This window comes from Glycine soja, chromosome 20 (assembly GCF_004193775.1).
Source record: "Glycine soja cultivar W05 chromosome 20, ASM419377v2, whole genome shotgun sequence".
NCBI classification, from domain to species: domain Eukaryota; kingdom Viridiplantae; phylum Streptophyta; class Magnoliopsida; order Fabales; family Fabaceae; genus Glycine; species Glycine soja.
Window position 1 is genome coordinate 41,661,791 of NC_041021.1, and position 19,179 is coordinate 41,680,969.

The window sequence follows — 19,179 nt, forward strand, 5'->3', positions numbered from 1 at the left end:
TCCAAAATTAAAAATAATTTGTGCCTAAATATTCTTGAGTGAAGTGTTATATAACAATTATGACATCTAGCATTCGTTAAGTTATTTTGCTACTGTACATCACTTTTTTGGTTATTATGTGCCATGCTTAAAATTAAAGAATAAACTTCAGAGCACTTAAAAGAGTTCGAGAATGATGACTTATTATTTTGTTTATTTCTGTCATTTTGCTTTTGCCAATTAGATTCATTTTAAAGGTACTAACTAGCATTCTCAAAAAAAAAAAAAAAACACAGTACTAACTAGCAAATACTCCACAAGGTCTAGAAAATGGTAAAAATGAAGCGTGTTGAAAGGTAGCTTCAAATTAAAACGAAAATCCACAAGGTCCAGTGGTGGCTATTGTCAGGTTCAAATCCCCAGTTGATCTAGAAAATGTTTAGCCGGAGTCTAGAGTTAGCGTTGAAGAACTCAAAATTCGCATTTGGGCATAAAAAAAACGTTTAGATGGCATTAGAATAGAGACATTTGTGTTTACTCCGCTTAATAATTTACTATTTGTTTAATGCCCCCCTGCAGGGGAAACTTGGGGACAAACAAAGAGAATCCAAAGACAGAGCTTCAACAAGATGCTCTTATCGTTTTATAATTAATTAAGTAATTTTAATTATTACGGATTAAAAGTAGTTGGTTTAGGTAAGTTTATATACCGGACTATTTGTCTTTAAGTACATGCACTATTATTATATGCCATGTTCATTTGCACAAGAAGTTTATATGCCATTTATTAAGTTAGAGTGGGGGTAGAGAGGAGTTTATAGCCCTACGTGGTAATGATCGCCAGTGATTTAATTAATATTAGAAACAGTTGTAGTTAAACAATATACTACAAACTAATGATATGGAGTGCTCTAGAAAAGCCTAAACATGTAAGATTCTTGTGCTTAATTATGTTTCAACACATAAAATAAGAACAGGAGCAGGGTATCATATACATGTTTTCTGTTTTGTTAGGAAGTAATAAATGCATTATATTGAATATTTTAAATTACTTTTAAAAATATAATGAATCCTTTTACATTTTAATATAACAAATATTTTCTTTTTCAATAAAAACTTTACATATTTTAATCATGGGCATGCGCGGCAGTGCATAATACAAAATATTAATTTTAAAAGAAAATCTATAACAGTAAAATGACAATGATCCATACATGTGGTTTAATTAAATATTGAATAATCAAGATCGTTTCTTTCTTTTCAATTAGATGAATGGAAATGAAAGAATATATGTTCTTTTTTTATTAAGTATTTATTTATGATGGAAATTTGATTAAGTAATCAAAATATAATTTGTTATTGTTTTCACACTTAATTCTTATCCATCACAAATAACTTATTTTATTATATAATCATATTGCATTGTTATAAAAAATAATTATTTTGATAATTATAACTTATAGCATAAATGATTTTCAATAATCAATAGATTAATATGTTATAGATTGAAAATACGTTTTTTTTTATCAATATGACTAAAGTAGTTTTTTTATTAGGTTTGTAGTTTTTCAATAATAAAGATTCTTTTTGAAAAAAATAATATAATCAAATTCAATTAGAAAGTAAAATTATAATATAAATAGATGAAAAGATTTGTAAAGTAAAATATTTTGCAAGTAAATCAAATGCAAATGCAAATAAAGATAGAATGACAGGAAAGTGAAGCTATATCGAAATGTAAATTGAATTGAAATACAAGATAACATAAAAAGTAAAGAACAAGTAAATAAGTATGAATTTAGAGAAAAAAAAATGAAAATTGAAAGAAATATAGAGTTTGGAGAAGAAATGTAGAAGAAGAGAATTACAAGAAATATAAATTGATCAAAGAAAATAAATGATAGAAATTGTAGATTGCATAAGAATATGAGTTCAAACATACACTTTTATCTTGATAATCGGTAGTTATTTTTTTTATACAACGTGTTGGTATAAAGATTTTTGTGTGATTTTTGTAACTAAGGAAAAATTATCACCATTATGCTTATTTATAGTTTAATTTGACTTAATGATCAATTTATAAAATTCATATAATTGTACAACTTATTCAAACTAACTATTTATAACATTCATGTATGTATCTTTTCACTTTCTATCAAAAAATTGTTTTGATAATTATTTTTGTGTACTTGATTGAAATAACATATTTTCGATGATCTTTTCTGTATTTTTTTTAAAGAGCTTATAACTTCAATAACTTATCTTCAAAAATAATTTTAATCTTCTAAGTCTTACTTTCTTGATTTATCATCAAACCAAATCAATTTATATTATTTTCGATTATCATTCAAATATAACCTCAATATCATGCTCTCTTTCATTCCATTTGATCCTAATACTTATAAACTTTACTTATACCTTCAACACTACTAAAAGCCTACAATATATATCGTTTTTTTTTTGTACAAATATTATATATCTCTTTCTCTGGTAAAGAAAGAGAATGAACATTTCATTTAATTTCTATCCATAAATGATTTTTTTAAGATTACATATACGTCAATACGTGTATTATTCCTTTAACGTACAAATGTTTCTTTGTTAACCTTATAAGAAAATAAAAAAATCTACTATTGGTTTCAGGATTCATGATTGAGAAGTTGGATTTAATGAAATGTTTATCTTCTGTTCCATACCATCAATTATGAAACAGAGGTAATCAATCTCATGGGGTAGTTTAGATACAAGCTGATAGCACCCTAAGCAACATATCTTATTGAAAGTGACTTTAGATTTAATTAGATCCTCTATTGACCAAAGATGAAACCAGCACATCAATGGTTCAATCATAAAAATGTCGTAAGCATGTTCTATTATTATCTTGTTTAAAAAAGAAAGAAAGAAATTAATGTTATTTGTAAAACAACTTATATATATAATACTCTAAATTTTTTAATTAAGAGAGAAAGAGAGTAAATAAAAGAAATAGAAAATTGAGTAAATACTATATACAAAAAGTTTTATTGTATAAGTTATTCTATAAAATAAAAGTAACACAACTAAAAAAAAAAAGCACCTAAATTTAAGTCTGGACAGGATTTGACACCGCGACCCCTCCTATAATTGAAAATAATGTGAATGTAGAGGACAAGTTAGAAATAGAGTCCAATTGAGGGTAATCAGGCTAGATTGGCTCATCTGAATCCATTGCCATCAAATATTCTGCAGATAAGAAATGTCTGAAGTGGATCCTTTCACCTACTCTGTTCAAACTTCAAAGCCTCATTTCGTAAACACAAGATATGAATATTAGAGTAAGTAAAAAGATAGCCAGTTGGAAAGACAAAACGACAAATCTCGAATTATGGAATTATAAACTTATATAAAATAATATCTTTATATATATATATGGATCTTAAAATTATTCGGTAATACAAATATTTTTTATTCATAATTATATGATGAGTTATATTAACAAGTATTTTTAAACATTTGTTAAAAATGGAATATAAATATGTTTAATTACTATTCTAATATTAATATATTAATGATTTAAAATTATTTTTCATAAATTCTCAACTAAATGCACTAAAAGTAGTTGTTAACATTGATAATAGATGCATTATAAGTTATACATATATGGAACTCGCTTTTTGGTTTGGCCTCTTGTGTTATGGTCGCCAAGACTTATTACTTAGAAAAATTCTAAAGGTCAATTCCATTGTGAGATGAATTGGGATGGAGAGAAGAGATGGATAGCAAGAGAAAAAAAAAGTATAAAGAAAAATAATAAGTTATATAATGAGAAAAGAAGAGATAAATATTTTTTTATAGAAATAGGATGTAAAAAAAGAGAGTATATATAATAATAATAATGATAATAATAATAATAATAATAATAATAATAATAATAATAATAATACTAATAATAATCCTATTATTTTCTTAATTAATTCATTTTCTCACAACCACAATTTATAGGTTCTCATGGGTTGAATTGGTTTAGATTTAAGATCAATAAGTATATCTCTATTTTTTATTACCAAATACCATTTTTATACAAATACCTGTATAAAATCCTAATTTTACACCCCATATGTACTTTTTCTTTAAACCCTTAATTATGCACCTTCCACATCTTCATTATTTTCTAAGTCATATTTTTGCAACTCATCTTCATCATTCTTTAAATTTTATGTTGATTTTCATCTAAAACATATTTTTTTAAAGATGATTTCCATCTTATTGTTTTTGTAAAGCATAGTTCTGAAAATTTCTTCTTGGAAAAGACAATTATTCTTCTTAAATGTAATTACTATGTTGTCTAAGTCAATATTTATTAAAGTGTACCAAATATTCAAGTAGTAAAGATTTGGAAGTTCAAGTATTGAATTTCACAGGAACTTTGTTTTGTATTTGTGTTAGATAATTTTTAATTTATAAGAGGAAAAATAAGATGAGGCATAAAAGATGAATGTAAAAGAACATTATTAAATAATAGATATTAATAGAAAACAAAAGAAAATAATAAGAAATTCAATGAGATGAGAATGTTAGGATCTAATATGCCTTATTTTGCCTAAGATGTATTAATTGAGATTTTTCTCTATCAATTAGGTGAATTTTTTCTATCCACATCTATTAGAATATTTGTCCTTGATGTCTCACAATGATAAATCTATCTTACCTATTTATATCTCAAATGTCTTTGTAAAGATTCAATAGATAAAATGCATGAAGTTCTACTTCTGGATGCTTGCTTTGATACATGGGCATAATGCAATCACTCTATATCTAACAATGATTTTATATTAAGATACTTATTCCTTTTAGTTCTATTAGAAATTATCCTTTGTTAAGTGAGTAATTCTTAAAACTAATGCATGCAAAACCTTCCTTGTATTTCTATTAAGAATTATCCTTTGTTGAGCACCTAAACCCCAAAGATGATACAAGGATGGATGATACATGAAATTAAAAGCAGGAAAGGATAATAGGAAAGAAAACACTTGTTTGCATTGATAGATATAAAGTATACAATACATCTTTTAGTCTCTCATAGTCATAAGAGACCATACACTTAAAAAAGGGTTTAGAAATTGATGGAAGAGAAGGGATGGAAAAAGGGGACAGAAAGTGAAGAAAGAGAAGAAATAATTCCCTAAGAAAGAGTTTTGAGGTTTTAAGTGTGTATTAGAGTGTTCTTTGAAACTCGATGTATATTTTCTCCCTGACTTGACTCTTTTTGTATAGTTGTTGGAGTGAACTTGAGCTTACGTACTTGCGCTTAGCGCGCCTCTTCCTCGCTTAGCGCCAGTGCTTATTTTTGTACTGAACGTGTTATGTACGCTGATCGCGTCTTGGACGAGATCTTTTTTCAAATATTTGTTATTTTTGTATCTTTTTGACTTTTAATCCTTCCTTTTCATATTTACAAGCCAAAAATAAAAAATGTCAATTCTTAATAATTAAGCATGAAAAACTACTAAATAATCATTTTAAAGATATTTTTATTATAATATATATTTAAATTAAAATAAAACGCAAAAGATATGATTTTCTTCCTTTATTATTTAAAAAAGAGATTGACACACTTCTTGTCTTGTCTCTTGATTGGGTGATGGAGGAGGAATGCATGAAGGAGTGCATACGTGGCAGAGAAAGGGTGGTGTGTCGTGGACGAGTAAATAAGGTTTTTTGAAAGAAACCTTTAAGAAGAATAGTTTAAAATTAGAAGGATATCTAAGAGAAAAAAAAATATTTTGAAAAACAAGGGAAAGATGATATATTTAAGAATGAAGGAAGGTGTAATTAACATTTGTCAAAGATAAATCCGAAAACCAATTTGGTTGAAATTTAATTTGTGTTGCTTTTTTGCTTTCCGATATTTTATAAACTAAACTAACCCAATCTAGTTTAGTTAATTAATTTGATTAAATTATCAAACTCATCGGTAAATCCAATCTGGTAAACCCCGTATGCCAGCGCATCAAACAAAGCTACGTTATTTACGTCATTTTCTGACACTCGTGAAACAGGATATATTGGAAGTGGTAAAAGTGCTTTTGTCTTCTTCCATGTTTTGTAACCTCGGGAATGGGTACTCTCTCCACGTCCGTTTGAATAGCATTTTCTTCTTTTGTAAGGGCTACATAGACTTGTAGGCATTGTTCTTGTTTGCATACATAAGGACAACGTCAATTGCATGCTTGATGCTTCTATATATCCATATGCTTTGTATACAGGGTGATTATATTTATAACCTATTTTGTGTTTTTCTTCTTCTTTAAAACAGATCCACCTCTTCTGTCTTTTATAGTTTTATGTCCTCTCATGTTTCTTTTATGTATAGTAGTAAAAAAAAAAAACACATGCATTATCGGTGTGGATGTGTCTCTGCATTTTTATTGTACTATTATATTTTTATTATGTTAAATTTGAAATATTATAAATTTATCCTACTATATATAGATGTGTGTTAATTTTAGTTTAATATTTTTTTAATACATGTCTGTCTATAATATATGCATTTCAATTAAATTTTTGACATATATGTCTTAGTTTTAGTTTATCTATTTAATATTTAATTTATCTTTTTCCTCAAAATGTGTATGTTTATTTTTATTTTTTATTTTTTGGGTCTCTAATATTGATGGTAATCTATTTTCTTTTATGAATATATATCAATTCATAGTTTTTCGTAATTGCTTATTTGACATTTTGTCCTATTTTTTTCTTATTGAATGAGAGAAATTAATTTATAATGTGTCACTTCTTATTTCATCCACTCAGGTTTCTAATGTGATGATTCCACCTATATCTGAGCTGACGTCTATGGAAATAGGATCACAGTTTCCTCTCAGTTGTATATGCCCAGTAACATATCTGAGGTGCAGTCTTCATCTGCTGTTTTGGGTTTCTGTACAAGTCAAGGGATGGAGACAGAAAACAGTTTATTGAAATCATGATCTGAATGTTATGGGAAACGATGGAGGCAATCAACATGTTACCTAGTCCACATAAGTCATTGTTAATAAGAAGCTGAAATCTAAAACGATAAAGGTAGGAAGAGGGGAATAGGAAAGTTATAGACTAGCAAGAAAAAAAATGAGAGAACAATCAATCAATTGTTAGAAGTAAAAATTAACAATTATAGTTATATATAGATTTTGTATTATTTGACAATTTGTAAAGAGAAAAGACCACTCATAGATAGAAAGAAAAGGCAAGGCAGAGGATAAACAACCAGAAAAAGGAATGAAGAGATAAGGCAGTTACTCTATAGAAAATGAGATAAAAACTGATTAGGGTTACTCATTTGGTGGCCTTGTACATATGCAGCTCCTCTTCAAATAAATTTTAAAAACAAAATGTGTTATCCAAGGATAAAATAGGAAAAAAAATCACCAAAATGGTATATTTCCTTTATGTATAGTTATAGATTACTTGTGTTATTCTTCGGTGATTTTTAATTTTAGTTTTGATAAGCAAAATAATTTTATTAAAACAAATTGTCCTGCAAATTAATAGTCTACTCAACTTAAAACTAATCAATAAGATAACTAGAAAAATGAACCACTGAGAGGCATGTAATATTTGTTATTGGAGTTCATTGCCACGTGTGCGGGTTTGACGTGAAAAACTATTGGTTAGGGTATCTCTTGTTAATAATAAGAAATTAATCTCTTTGGAAAAAAAATTGTTAAAGTAGATATATAATTTTTATTAACAAAACATTTTTTATGTATATAATTAAGAATAAAACAAAGACAAGACAACCAATTATGCAAAAACGCACACGCATTCTAGCTTGTTCATAAGACATACTTTATTCGCTTCTTTTTATCAAGATTAATGAAATTAGTTAATATAATTAATAATATCAAAAAATTAAATTTATATATTTTTATAAATTATTTTTGATATTAATGAGACATACTTTTATTCTTTTTTAAAAATATTTTTATCAATTTTAATTCTTTTAATGTCTCTCGTCATTAATATGTTTATTGCATTAACTTTTATTGACTATGATGTGAATGATAGGTGGATATGCACATGTGGGTGATGTTGACATGGCTTTGAGTCTCTTTCAGGAGATGGCATTGGGCAGCTGTGGTATAGCACGAGTTATGTGACACTAGTTTCGGTATTGTCAGCGTGTAGTAGGGGAGGGGAAGTGGAGAGAGGCTTGCGGATATTTGAATCCATGAGAGGGAGATATGGAATTGAACCGGGTGCTGAGCATAATGCGTGGGTTGTGGACCTTCTTGGGAGATCTGGTTTGGTAGATCGTGCATATGAATTTATTAAAAGAATGCCAATTCTTCCGACTATATCTGTATGGGGAGCTCTACTCGGGGCTCCTAAGATGCATGGGAAAGCAAAGTTGGGAAAATTTGCAGCTGAAAAGAGCTTGATCCTGATGACTCTGGGAATCATGTAGTGTTTTCTAACATGCTTGCATCTGCTGGCAGGTAATAATTCAAAACATTGCTAACAAGTTTTCCTTCTTTAACAGCCTTGACTAGTTAGTTGAATTGTTCATTTTATTTGGTAGCATAACCTGTCACATCCAAATTAGAGTCAAAGATTTTTTTTCCTTTTCATTTGCTGCATTGAGCGGGTTAAGGCTTTTGTTATTGTTGTTTCATTTTTCTGCAGTTGCTTTAACATATTTAGCCAAAACTAAATCTGTCTCTTCCTTTTGACTCAACATTGTTTATGGCTCTCTTGCTCATGCTTGTAATTGCTAAATGCAGATGGGAAGAAGCCACTATTGTCAGGAAAGAAATGAGAGATATCGGTATTAAAAAAAATGTGGGATATAGTTGGGTTGCTGTAAAGAATAGAGTCCATGTTTTCCAAGCAAAGGATAGTTCTCATGAAAAGAACTCTGATATTAAGGCAATGCTAGCTAAGCTGAAAGGGGAGACGAAAAAAGCTGGGTATGTTCATGATACCAATCTATCGCTCTTTGATTTAGAAGAAGAAAAAGAAAAGGCTTCAGAAGTGTGGTACCACAGTGAGAAGATTGCTCTTACTTTTGGCCTCATAGCTCTACCTCATGGATTTCCCATACGTATCACAAAAAATCTTAGGATCTGTGTAGATTGTCATGGTGCCATTAAGTTCAACTAAAAAATTGTTGGAAGGGAAATTATTGTGAGATAATAATCGTTTTCATCGCTTTAAGGATGACTGATTGATAACCGTGAAATGAGTTAATTTGATAGTCAATTTTGACTAATAAGTGAGTATAATTTCTTTATTTTATTATTGTTTTTAAGGAAACAATAAAGAAATTAATAATTTTTTATTAGCAGAATTTAAAAGAAAAAGATTTCTAGTGTTTTAGAAAAAAAATTGATATAAAAATGGGAAGAAAAGACATTGAAGAAAAATTGGAAGAATTGGACAGCTCGCTTAGCCCGCACTCTAGGCTTAGCATGCATTGCAAGCTTAGTATGCAGAAAGTTCAAAGTGAAGCCCCGAAAGCTCGCGCTAAACTCGAATTCAGCGTAAAAATTAAGTGACCTGGAGTCTACATAAGGAGGAGGAAGTAAAAAAGAAAAAACACATCGAGTATTAGAGCTATCCAAAGCCTGATTCTATCCCTTAGGGGAAACTCTCTTTCTTAGTCATTACTCGTTTTTTTGTTATTAGTCATCTAACCCCTTTTTCTATTAGTCTCTGAAGTGTAGAACCTCTCTTGAAATTGTCTCTTTTCTATTCTTCATCTCTATTGTGTGGTTTGATCATTCATGCATCTGTTTTTTTAGTGATTATACATTAGGAAATGATAATGTCTAAAGAACTGAAAAAAAACATCTCAACATTACATTATTAGAGATAGAGTTTTGTAAAGAGATTTGGAAAATAATATATAAATTAGACTCTTCATCACAAGAGATCAGGATTGAACATAAAAGTAGATATGAGTGAAAATTGAGAAAATAATTAATATAGAAAAACATTAATATTGCATCCAGGTTAGTTAGACATGTTAGGCCTCAACATAATTATATTCTGAAATCATCTTTTGTTCTCTTTTTGTATATTTTATTATTCTTGTCTTTTTAAATTTAATTTCTTTCTTTATTTTTTTTTCTATTCTACTCCTTCTTCTATTGCTTATAAATTGAGAGTATTTACCAAACTCAAGTATAAATAAAGTCTTTGTAAATTCGACACTCAATTTTTTGTTTTAATCTTTATTATTTGTGATAAAATTAGTATACTCTTGATAAAAATTATTGGCAATAGTTCCATACTTTCATTATTTTAACTGTTTCATATGCCTCGGTATGTTGTTGTAAGCAATGGGGGTGTAAGCAACACATCAGGTTTACGTTCTCTATACCCATGTTGGAGGTGTATACCGATCAATTGTTACTTCCACGGTGCATCTGTCATTGCCTAATAATTGTGCAGGGGTTTGGGGGCTAATGTACCATTCCGCATAGGTATGAAGGAGTGCAGGGGGGGATTATCATTTATGTATGTGACGGGCTGATTTGGTTTTGGTATGTGTAGTTATGTTGGTGGTATTAATGGTATCTTATGCCTGGATTGGATGGGGGATTACATTTTTTTGGGTGGTCGAGGCAGGTAAACAGTCACAAAATTTTATCTGATTATTTTCAATGATGCTATAGAATACAGTGACTCAGTTTATACCTTACTGTGGTTAGGGTCATGCCGTGCGGTGGTGTTCCACTTCTGATGATGTTACAACTTATTCTCATACAAGGATGGGAAATGTGTGGAAGCTGGAAAGTGTTTTATGGGGGATATTGCAGCTGCCATGGTGATTGTGCAGAGCCGTATGAAGGTCAATTTAAAGCTGGTGTGGATAATGAAAATCTATGGACTATGGAGTTTGGTCTTCAGACAAACGTACGCCAGTGCATCACACACGCAAGGTATCTTCATTGGACACATGTATACAAAATAATATATGCTTCCGGAGGCGGCAGCAAAGATAGGGCTGTGGAGTGGTGGTATTTCATGATGTGGGAGTTTGGACCATTTCATGATGCTTGTCAAACAGAACAATCTGATTTTGGGAGGCAGAGCATTGTGATTGAGGTTTACATATTTAACTAGTTAAATATTGAAACAATTTTAGTTTCAGAAAGAATTATATAATTAAAATTCTTAAGAATTATATATAATTTAAATTTGTAATAAATCAATATTTTTAAACATATAAATTGTATTTTAAATTTATATGAATAATTTATATTGCAATATAAGATTTTTTAAACTACTAAGGATTTATTTAAAATTTAATTAACAAATAAAGCTAACATTGATAGATCGAAAAAGATAAAAAATTAAGAAAAATAATTTAAAAAGCACTCATTAATTTTTTATTTTTTTCTTCTTCTAAAAATACTTATGTTGAAAAATAATTCTTAAGAGTCCGTTTGATAATGATATGATAGTATAGCAGAATTACTCTCTTATTTTAATTCGTTATTGGTTGTGCCAAATAAAATATAATAATGCTTATTTTACAGTGTTTGTCTAGTGTAATGTTTATCATAAACAAAAACTGACTTAAAAGATAGTACGATAGGATAAGCTCTCTCCTGTCCTTAGTCCTTTTTTATCTTTTTCTCTCTCCTGTCTATCGAGTGTAATTTATATAAATCTTTTCTTAGTAATAATATATAAATTACATTAGATAGATAAGATGAAATATATATATATATATATATATAGTATTATAAAAAATAGTCAATACCATAATTTGTAAATTAAAATATAATGTACAGCAATATATATTATATTTTAATTGTACAAATTATTCATTTGATATATTATGAATATATCTCCCTAATTTGTTGCTTGGAATTAAGAATATAAGATCTCTTTTCTTGAGATTTCTTTTACGAAAATATGTAAAAATAAAAAAATATTTATGTAAAAAAATGTAGTATGAAAACTATTTTTATGACATTGGTGATTTTGCTTTTCTAACATAGGTTGAAGTTGTAGTTAAAAATAGTGAAAGAAATGAAGTTTTTATCTCCCATCCTTCCTAACAAACTAATCTTCCATAAAATATTTTCTCTTTATCTGACTTTCTTTTCCATTATTTATTATTTTCTTATTATGACCTAAATAAAAACAAACAATTTTGAAATTAAAAGGACTATCACTCTTCTGCATCGGTTACAATTTTATCCGATGTAGTCGCTCTTGCATCGGTTGAGGAGATAACAGATAGAGACTGGGAGTTTGTTAAAAACAAAAAAATAGAGACTAGGTGCGGTTCAATTAGTGTGATTTCGTCGTAAAAGGGTTCGTGCGTTCTTCCTCCAAAGCCTTTCATGGAGTTCACGGCACTCTCTAACGCTTCCCAACTTGGGAGCATCAACCCCCGCAGAACCAACCTTCAAAGTTTAACACAAACCCTCTTGCTTTTTCTTATGTTTCTTTCCCTTCTTCCTCTCGCAGAGGTTGCTCTTGCAAAGCCATTCTCAACACCCACACACCCACCTCTAGCCTTTGGACGTCCTTCCGCTGATTTTGAGCTCTCTGTTTTGACGGCTCTGTCCCCATTGGATGGTCGTTATTGGAGCAAAGTTAAGGAACTGACTCCTTTTCTGAGTGAATATGGCTTAATATACTTTCGGGTTCTTGTTGAGGTACCCTTTTGCTGATTCCCCTCTTTTTTAAGACCCTTTTGATTGAAGAACCCTTTTTTGTTTTCTGTGTTGAACTTTCTCTTTTGGGTAGTATTGCTCTCTAATGATATATATATGTGTATGCTTCCTGTTAGATTAAATGCTTGCTGCAGCTATCTCGGATTCCTGAAATTGTTGAGGTTCCCAGTTTCAGTGACGGTGCTAAATCTTTTTTTGCAAGGCCTGATTGATGACTTTAGTGTTGATGATGCCTTGGAGGTTAAAAACATTGAGAGGGTCACAAATGATGATGTGAAAGCAGTGGAGTACTTCTTGAAACAAAAGTGTCAATCCAATGCAGAAGTGGTTAAGGTTGGGATTCACTTTTATGTGTTTCTTTGTGCTATGCGGTTGTACACTGTTTTCTGTTTTAATCATGAGTTCTGATGGATTGTGTTATTCTAAAACCTTTTCGTAGGTGCTTGAGTTTTTCCACTTTGCTTGCACATCTGAGGATATAAATAATCTTGCACATGCCTTGATGCTGAAGGAAACAATGAATTCTGTCATGTTTCCTCTCATGGATCAAATAATCAAAGCTTTGTGTGACATGGCTAAAGATAATGCTCTTGTCCCAATGCTTTCTCACACTCATGGACAGGAATGTTCATTTGTGCATTTGTTGAAAATTTAAAAATCAATGTATTATTGCGGGCTGTAAAATTAGGCTATGGCAAATGCTTTAACTTTGTAGTGACAAACAATTGGTTTTTAGGCTTTTGAACTCCTGTTATATGAAAGGTCGTAGATAGTGATACTACTTAGTTCCTTTTTAAACACTATTGCAATTCATTAGCATTATTGTTCTTTCACTTCATTAGTTGTTATTCTTCTTTGTTAAACAGTCTTGATTGAACTTTGTAATTTTCCTGCACTATTCACCAGCCAGCTTCATCAACTACCCTGGGAAAAGAAATGGCGATATTTGCTGCAAGATTAAGCAGAGAAAGGAAGGAACTGTCTCAGGTCGAGATATTGGGGAAATTTGCTGGTGCAGTTGGAAATTACAATGCACATGTTGCATATCCTGAAGTTAACTGGCCTCACATTGCAGAACAGTTTCTACAATCTCTTGGATTAATTTTTAATCCTTATGTTGCCCAGGTATGCTTTTACCTTTTTATTTTTTTTATTGTTTTTTTTGTTTTCTTCAAGTTTATGCAATTTAATTTTTTAAAATGAATATTGAGGTTTTTAGCAACCATATAAAATTTTTAGACTTCTGCTATCTCTATTGGTGTGTACATATACATTGTTTTAGAACATTTCATCAATTGTTAATGAAGCTCAGGCTAGTTTTTTTTTTTTTTTTTAAGTTCAGTCCTTATATTTGATAGTTATATCTTGAGTACTAAAAAAATCAAAGCTAAGTTAGAGCTATCATTTCATGATCATCTGATGCCAACTTGAGTTGGTAACTTAATGTATCCTGCTGATTATATAACTCCACTTGGTTAACAGATTGAAACTCATGACTACATGGCAAAGCTTTTTCATTTGCTCATCCAGTTCAATAATATATCTTTGGGTTACTTTAAGCAGGTGAGCTTTCTGATGTAGTAGCAAAAACCTGAGTATAATGCTATACTTTGAGAGTGACAAATGACAATAATCTTTTCATTTACAAAACTTTTTATGCCAACCACCAAGGCTGGGGAGATTGGGTCATCAACTATGCCTCACAAAGTGAATCCTATTGATTTTGAGAACAGCGAACGTAATCTAGGTGTAGCTAATGGAGGACTGTCTCATCTAAGCATGAAGTTGCCGATTTCATGTTGGCAGGGAAGGCCTCCTTGAGTTTGATTTTTATTTTGTTTTATTATGGTCATTTTGGTATTTCTATTATTCTAAACTATGATGCCAAGAGGATTTTACTAATATATCTTTTGAAAATTGGTTTAGGTAATTTTCTGTACACACTGCAAATAATATGCTATGGAAAGAGTTACCCAAGCTATTGTAATCTATAGTACAATTTAGCATTTTAGCAAGCTAGTTATTTGTATCATAAGATGAATCCCAAATGATTTTAAATCTTAAAATACATTAATGAATCAATAAATGTATGATTTCATATTGTCAATACAAATCACATGATTTAACCATTCATTATTTTTCGCTTTTCTTTCACCAATTCTCAAGAAAGCAATTGAAAAGTCATATAAACTAAAATTGTTAAATGAAAATGAATTGCAGGAACACTACTGAACTTATCTTATTTGATTATTTCATTACTCTATTTGGCACTCACTCATTCAGTGCATGCATTCTATTTGGCTGTTTCATTGCTTTGTTTCCATTCTTCCAAATTAGAGGTGTGACAAACAAATTTATAATTGTAATTTTGCTGTATGAGACTTATGGTTAAGTTGCTTTATCTATTTCAAGTTTAAAGTTATTACATTGAATTGAATACTATACATTTATATGATATATTTCAAGTTATTTTTCATTGTCTTTGAATCTTATGATTCTAGATTCAAAAATTAGCTTGACAATTCATGGTTTGAATCTTGATTTGATAACCTCGTAATCTATTGACCTATTAGCATAATTCAGTGACAGTTATAGTCTAATCGTTATTAGCTCTAGGAAATCATTGTTGTTTTTCTATATTCATTTTTCTTTTCTGCAGAGGGACTTGACAGATTCAACTGTCTTAAGGAACATGGGTGTAGGTATAGGGCATTCTCTTCTTGCCTATAAAAGCACACTTCAAGGAATGGGGAAGCTTCAGGTATTCAGTGCAACATGGGCTTCAGGTATTAATGGTATCTTATGCCAGGATGGGGGCATTGCATTTCTTTTGGTGGTTGAGGCAGGGAAACAGTCACAAAATTTTATCTGATTATTATCAATGATGCTATAAAATTCAGTGACACAGTTTATACCTTACTGTGGTGACATTCCATTTTAGTGGTCTAAAGATAATAGAGCAGATACTAGTCCTTATTGATAAAAACAGTAGAACTGATCCTAGGCCTTACTGATAAAGCAGTAGTTTATGCTGTTGAGATTGGAGCATTTTTTTTTCCCCATGAAAGTACAAACCACCAATTATTCATTAAAATAAAAAGGGATACGAACCAGGTCATGCACATGTCATTACTTGTTCAATTACGTTCATGCACATTTTCGTATTGAAGCATACAACAAAACCTGATCTTACTATTTTTTATTATATTGATTCTATTTTTGTCTTCTCAAAGAGATTGGAAAGGAAGCATCCTAATCTCATAAGTCGGCAACATTCACTAAGAAGTAGACTGTTCCATCTGTTAAGCTGCCGAACCCACGTTGATTATTGAAACGTTTGACCAAATAACAAGAGTCTGGTCAATCATTAAACAAAGTTAATTTAAAATGGAATGAAAAGCTCAATACTTAGTTAATTAACACTTAATAACCAACGGGCTCAGTCTTCCTGGGAAGGACAGAATAAGTTTTAGTAATATATACAAAAAATATTAAAATAAACTGGTGTCATTTTTTTAATAATTTAAAGAAAAACAATAATTAGAAGTACAAATTATATTAAAAATGAAATTAATCAGACATTTGCCCCCCTTTTTATGTTGATAATCTTTTTTTATTTTTACAAAAATTGGTATTGTCAGTTGTGTTATTGAATTTTACTTTTATTTTATTTATAATAGTAATAATAACTTTATGTATTAGGTAGATAAAATTATATAATTATTTAATTACTTTCATTGCTCATATTAGTTTTAGATATACTTATTTCATTTTATGTTGACTTTGAATATACGTTAAATTAGTTTATGTTTTTATATTAATTATAGTGATATAATTATTACATGTGCTGTATATAATTTTTGCAATTATATGTTAATTACTTTCAATTACTTCCATTATTTTCAAATATGTTTTCTAGTTTATATATTGGTTTTTAAAATGATTTTTATTATTACATTTTAAATTACTTTTATTTTGATGTATAAATCATTTTAATTCATGTGTTAATTTTTTTTTTTTCTGAAAAGAATAATTTTCAGCTCACTACCACAGCTCTCCAACAGCTCAAGAAGCAGAGGCAATGCCCCTCCACACAGCAATTGCTTGGGTCTCTGATTCGAAGCTCGACAACATTATCTTCGAATCTGACTGCAAGCATGTCGTCATTGACTCTTTGTTCTCTCAAAAAGTTTTGAACAAGTATGGTAGTATTCTTAGGAGCTGCAAAAGAAATCTTAGTGTATTTCAAAACTTTTCTCTTAAGTTTATTAATCGTCAAGTCAATCTTGTTGCTCATTGCCTAACAAGAGTGTCAAGATGCTATGTAGACATGTTTTTAACTTTGTCCCTTCTTGTATTGATTCAGTTATTATAAATAAAATGAGATAAGATATTTCCATTAAAAAAAAAGTACTTTTTTTTTTGTTCCGTCGTCCCTGCACCTGGCAGAGAATATTGAACAAAACGGTGGTTCAACCTGAAATTAGTTATCAGACTAGGTTACTGTTCTTGCACAATCATTAAAAAAAACCTTGTTTTTTAAAACATAAATAACATTAGACCGGGTTTGGACCATAGACGGACTTACTTGATGCAGTGCTATTTTTTTTAATATATATAGTTAATTCTAAGTTAATATATTTTAAGCATATTTTGGCCTAAAAACAACTTAATAAGTAACATAGTTAATTCAAAATTAATATATTTTTGAAAAATAAATTAATGACTTTTTTTTGTAAAAAAATATTGTTAATGTAAATATTAACTTTTTTTATCATAGAATCATAAAGGTTCTTAATACTTAATAGCATGTGCAATCTTGGGTCTTTAAAGAAAATTAATTTATCTTTTATATTTTCTACTATATGTTCTAAAACCACTTTAAAAAACACATAATTATAATTATTTTGTATGAATTTTAATACTTATCAATTGAACTTTAATTTATATAGTTCTCCCGAATCATTTAAACTTGTTCCGTCCCTGGTCTTAATAACCAGAAATATATTCTGAACTCATCATCAAAGTACATCATATTTAACTTTTAAAACTCATCCAAAAAACTCAAGTTTGGTTCAGGCCATTGCACCTCTAGAGGGACGGCATGTCTACCTACGTGTGGATGTGGCCATATCTGTTAGGTAGACGCGGTGCAAGGGTGTGTTTGGCACATAAAAACATCATTGCATGCACAAGACCAAGTCCAGTCACGCATGTCAACGCTCAACAAAATGATATGATTTATCTCTGTTTCTCTGTAACGCGGGATAAAGTGGTTTTTTGCTTTTGGTATTTGTAAGTTCAGGTTCTTATTTGTTACTGTTAGTGTTGAGCTGCCTGTTTAGTCTGTCATTATTCATATATATGTTGCACTCTTGTGGTGTTCTTTTTAGCATGTTTTTGTAAATGTTGAGACATGATTATGAATTATTAAAAAAATATGATGAGACCTCTTCCTAGTAATTAATTTAAGACAAATACTAATCAATGTTCATCAAACACTGATTAAAATAATTTTATTGAAATACGTAAAATTATATTATGTATGATTTTTTTAATACTCTTTTATGATTTCTATAATAAATACTTTTTATTTTATTTTTTAATCAAACCAGTGATCTTAAGACATGATTAATGAAACTCTTAGTTTAATTAAACGGAGTCTTCCTCTGATTAATGAGAAGCGACTTCAAGGTCACGTTACATATATAATTAGCAGATAGTTGAGATTCACCGAGTAACACACAATTATTGAAATTAATTTTCTTTTAAGCGAACCAATGTTGGACCTGGACCAAACCAAGGTTTTGGGGGGGATGGGATTAAACCTACCTTACTTTTCACCAAAAAACCTATCTTACTCAATAAGGCCATCGAGCGTTTCTTAATTCTTATGGGTAGTAGGTAGATTTTGGAAAATAAAAAGTAGGGAGAGGTATCCGTTCTTTCTATAAGCATCGCTTTCACGTCACAATAATAGATTTTATAAAAAAAAAAATATTTCACACTTTTTTTTTATAAAAAAATAGAAAATGATAAGGAACTGTTGCTAGATTAAAGTTGCTTTAGTTATAGTTTACACATTTTAAATTCTACTTTGAAGTGTGCAAATTGAACTTCATTCAAAATTATAGTATTTGAGATTTTTTTTGGTAATGAGAAAATTATTATTGATTACGTTTATATATAACTTAACATGATTTTAGAACTTAAATCATATTTGAAGTGGAAAAATACCATCCTTTGTAATTAAGCCATGATGTACAAACTATATTCCAAAGATATTGCTGTTGCATAACAGGATAACTCTAGAAAAACCCAAGCAAACATGTGAGTTTTTCAAATAGAATACTAAGTTTATATAGTAAGAAAATTTAAGGAATGAGTGGAAAAAAATTGTAGCTAGCTGTACTAAAATTCGGTTACGACCCACGAGAATCAGGATGAATTTTTTTGACTTAAATATATTCTTGGTCATGTTAATATATTTTTTTTAATTTTTGATCTTTTGTAAATTTATTTT

The 19,179-nt window shown here is 29.5% G+C and overlaps 1 pseudogene; it reads left to right on the forward strand.

The window, feature by feature from the left end:
- The first annotated feature begins 12,217 nt into the window (after window positions 1-12,217).
- On the forward strand, window positions 12,218-15,780 carry LOC114402238 (annotated as a pseudogene).
- Window positions 15,781-19,179: the final 3,399 nt, after the last annotated feature.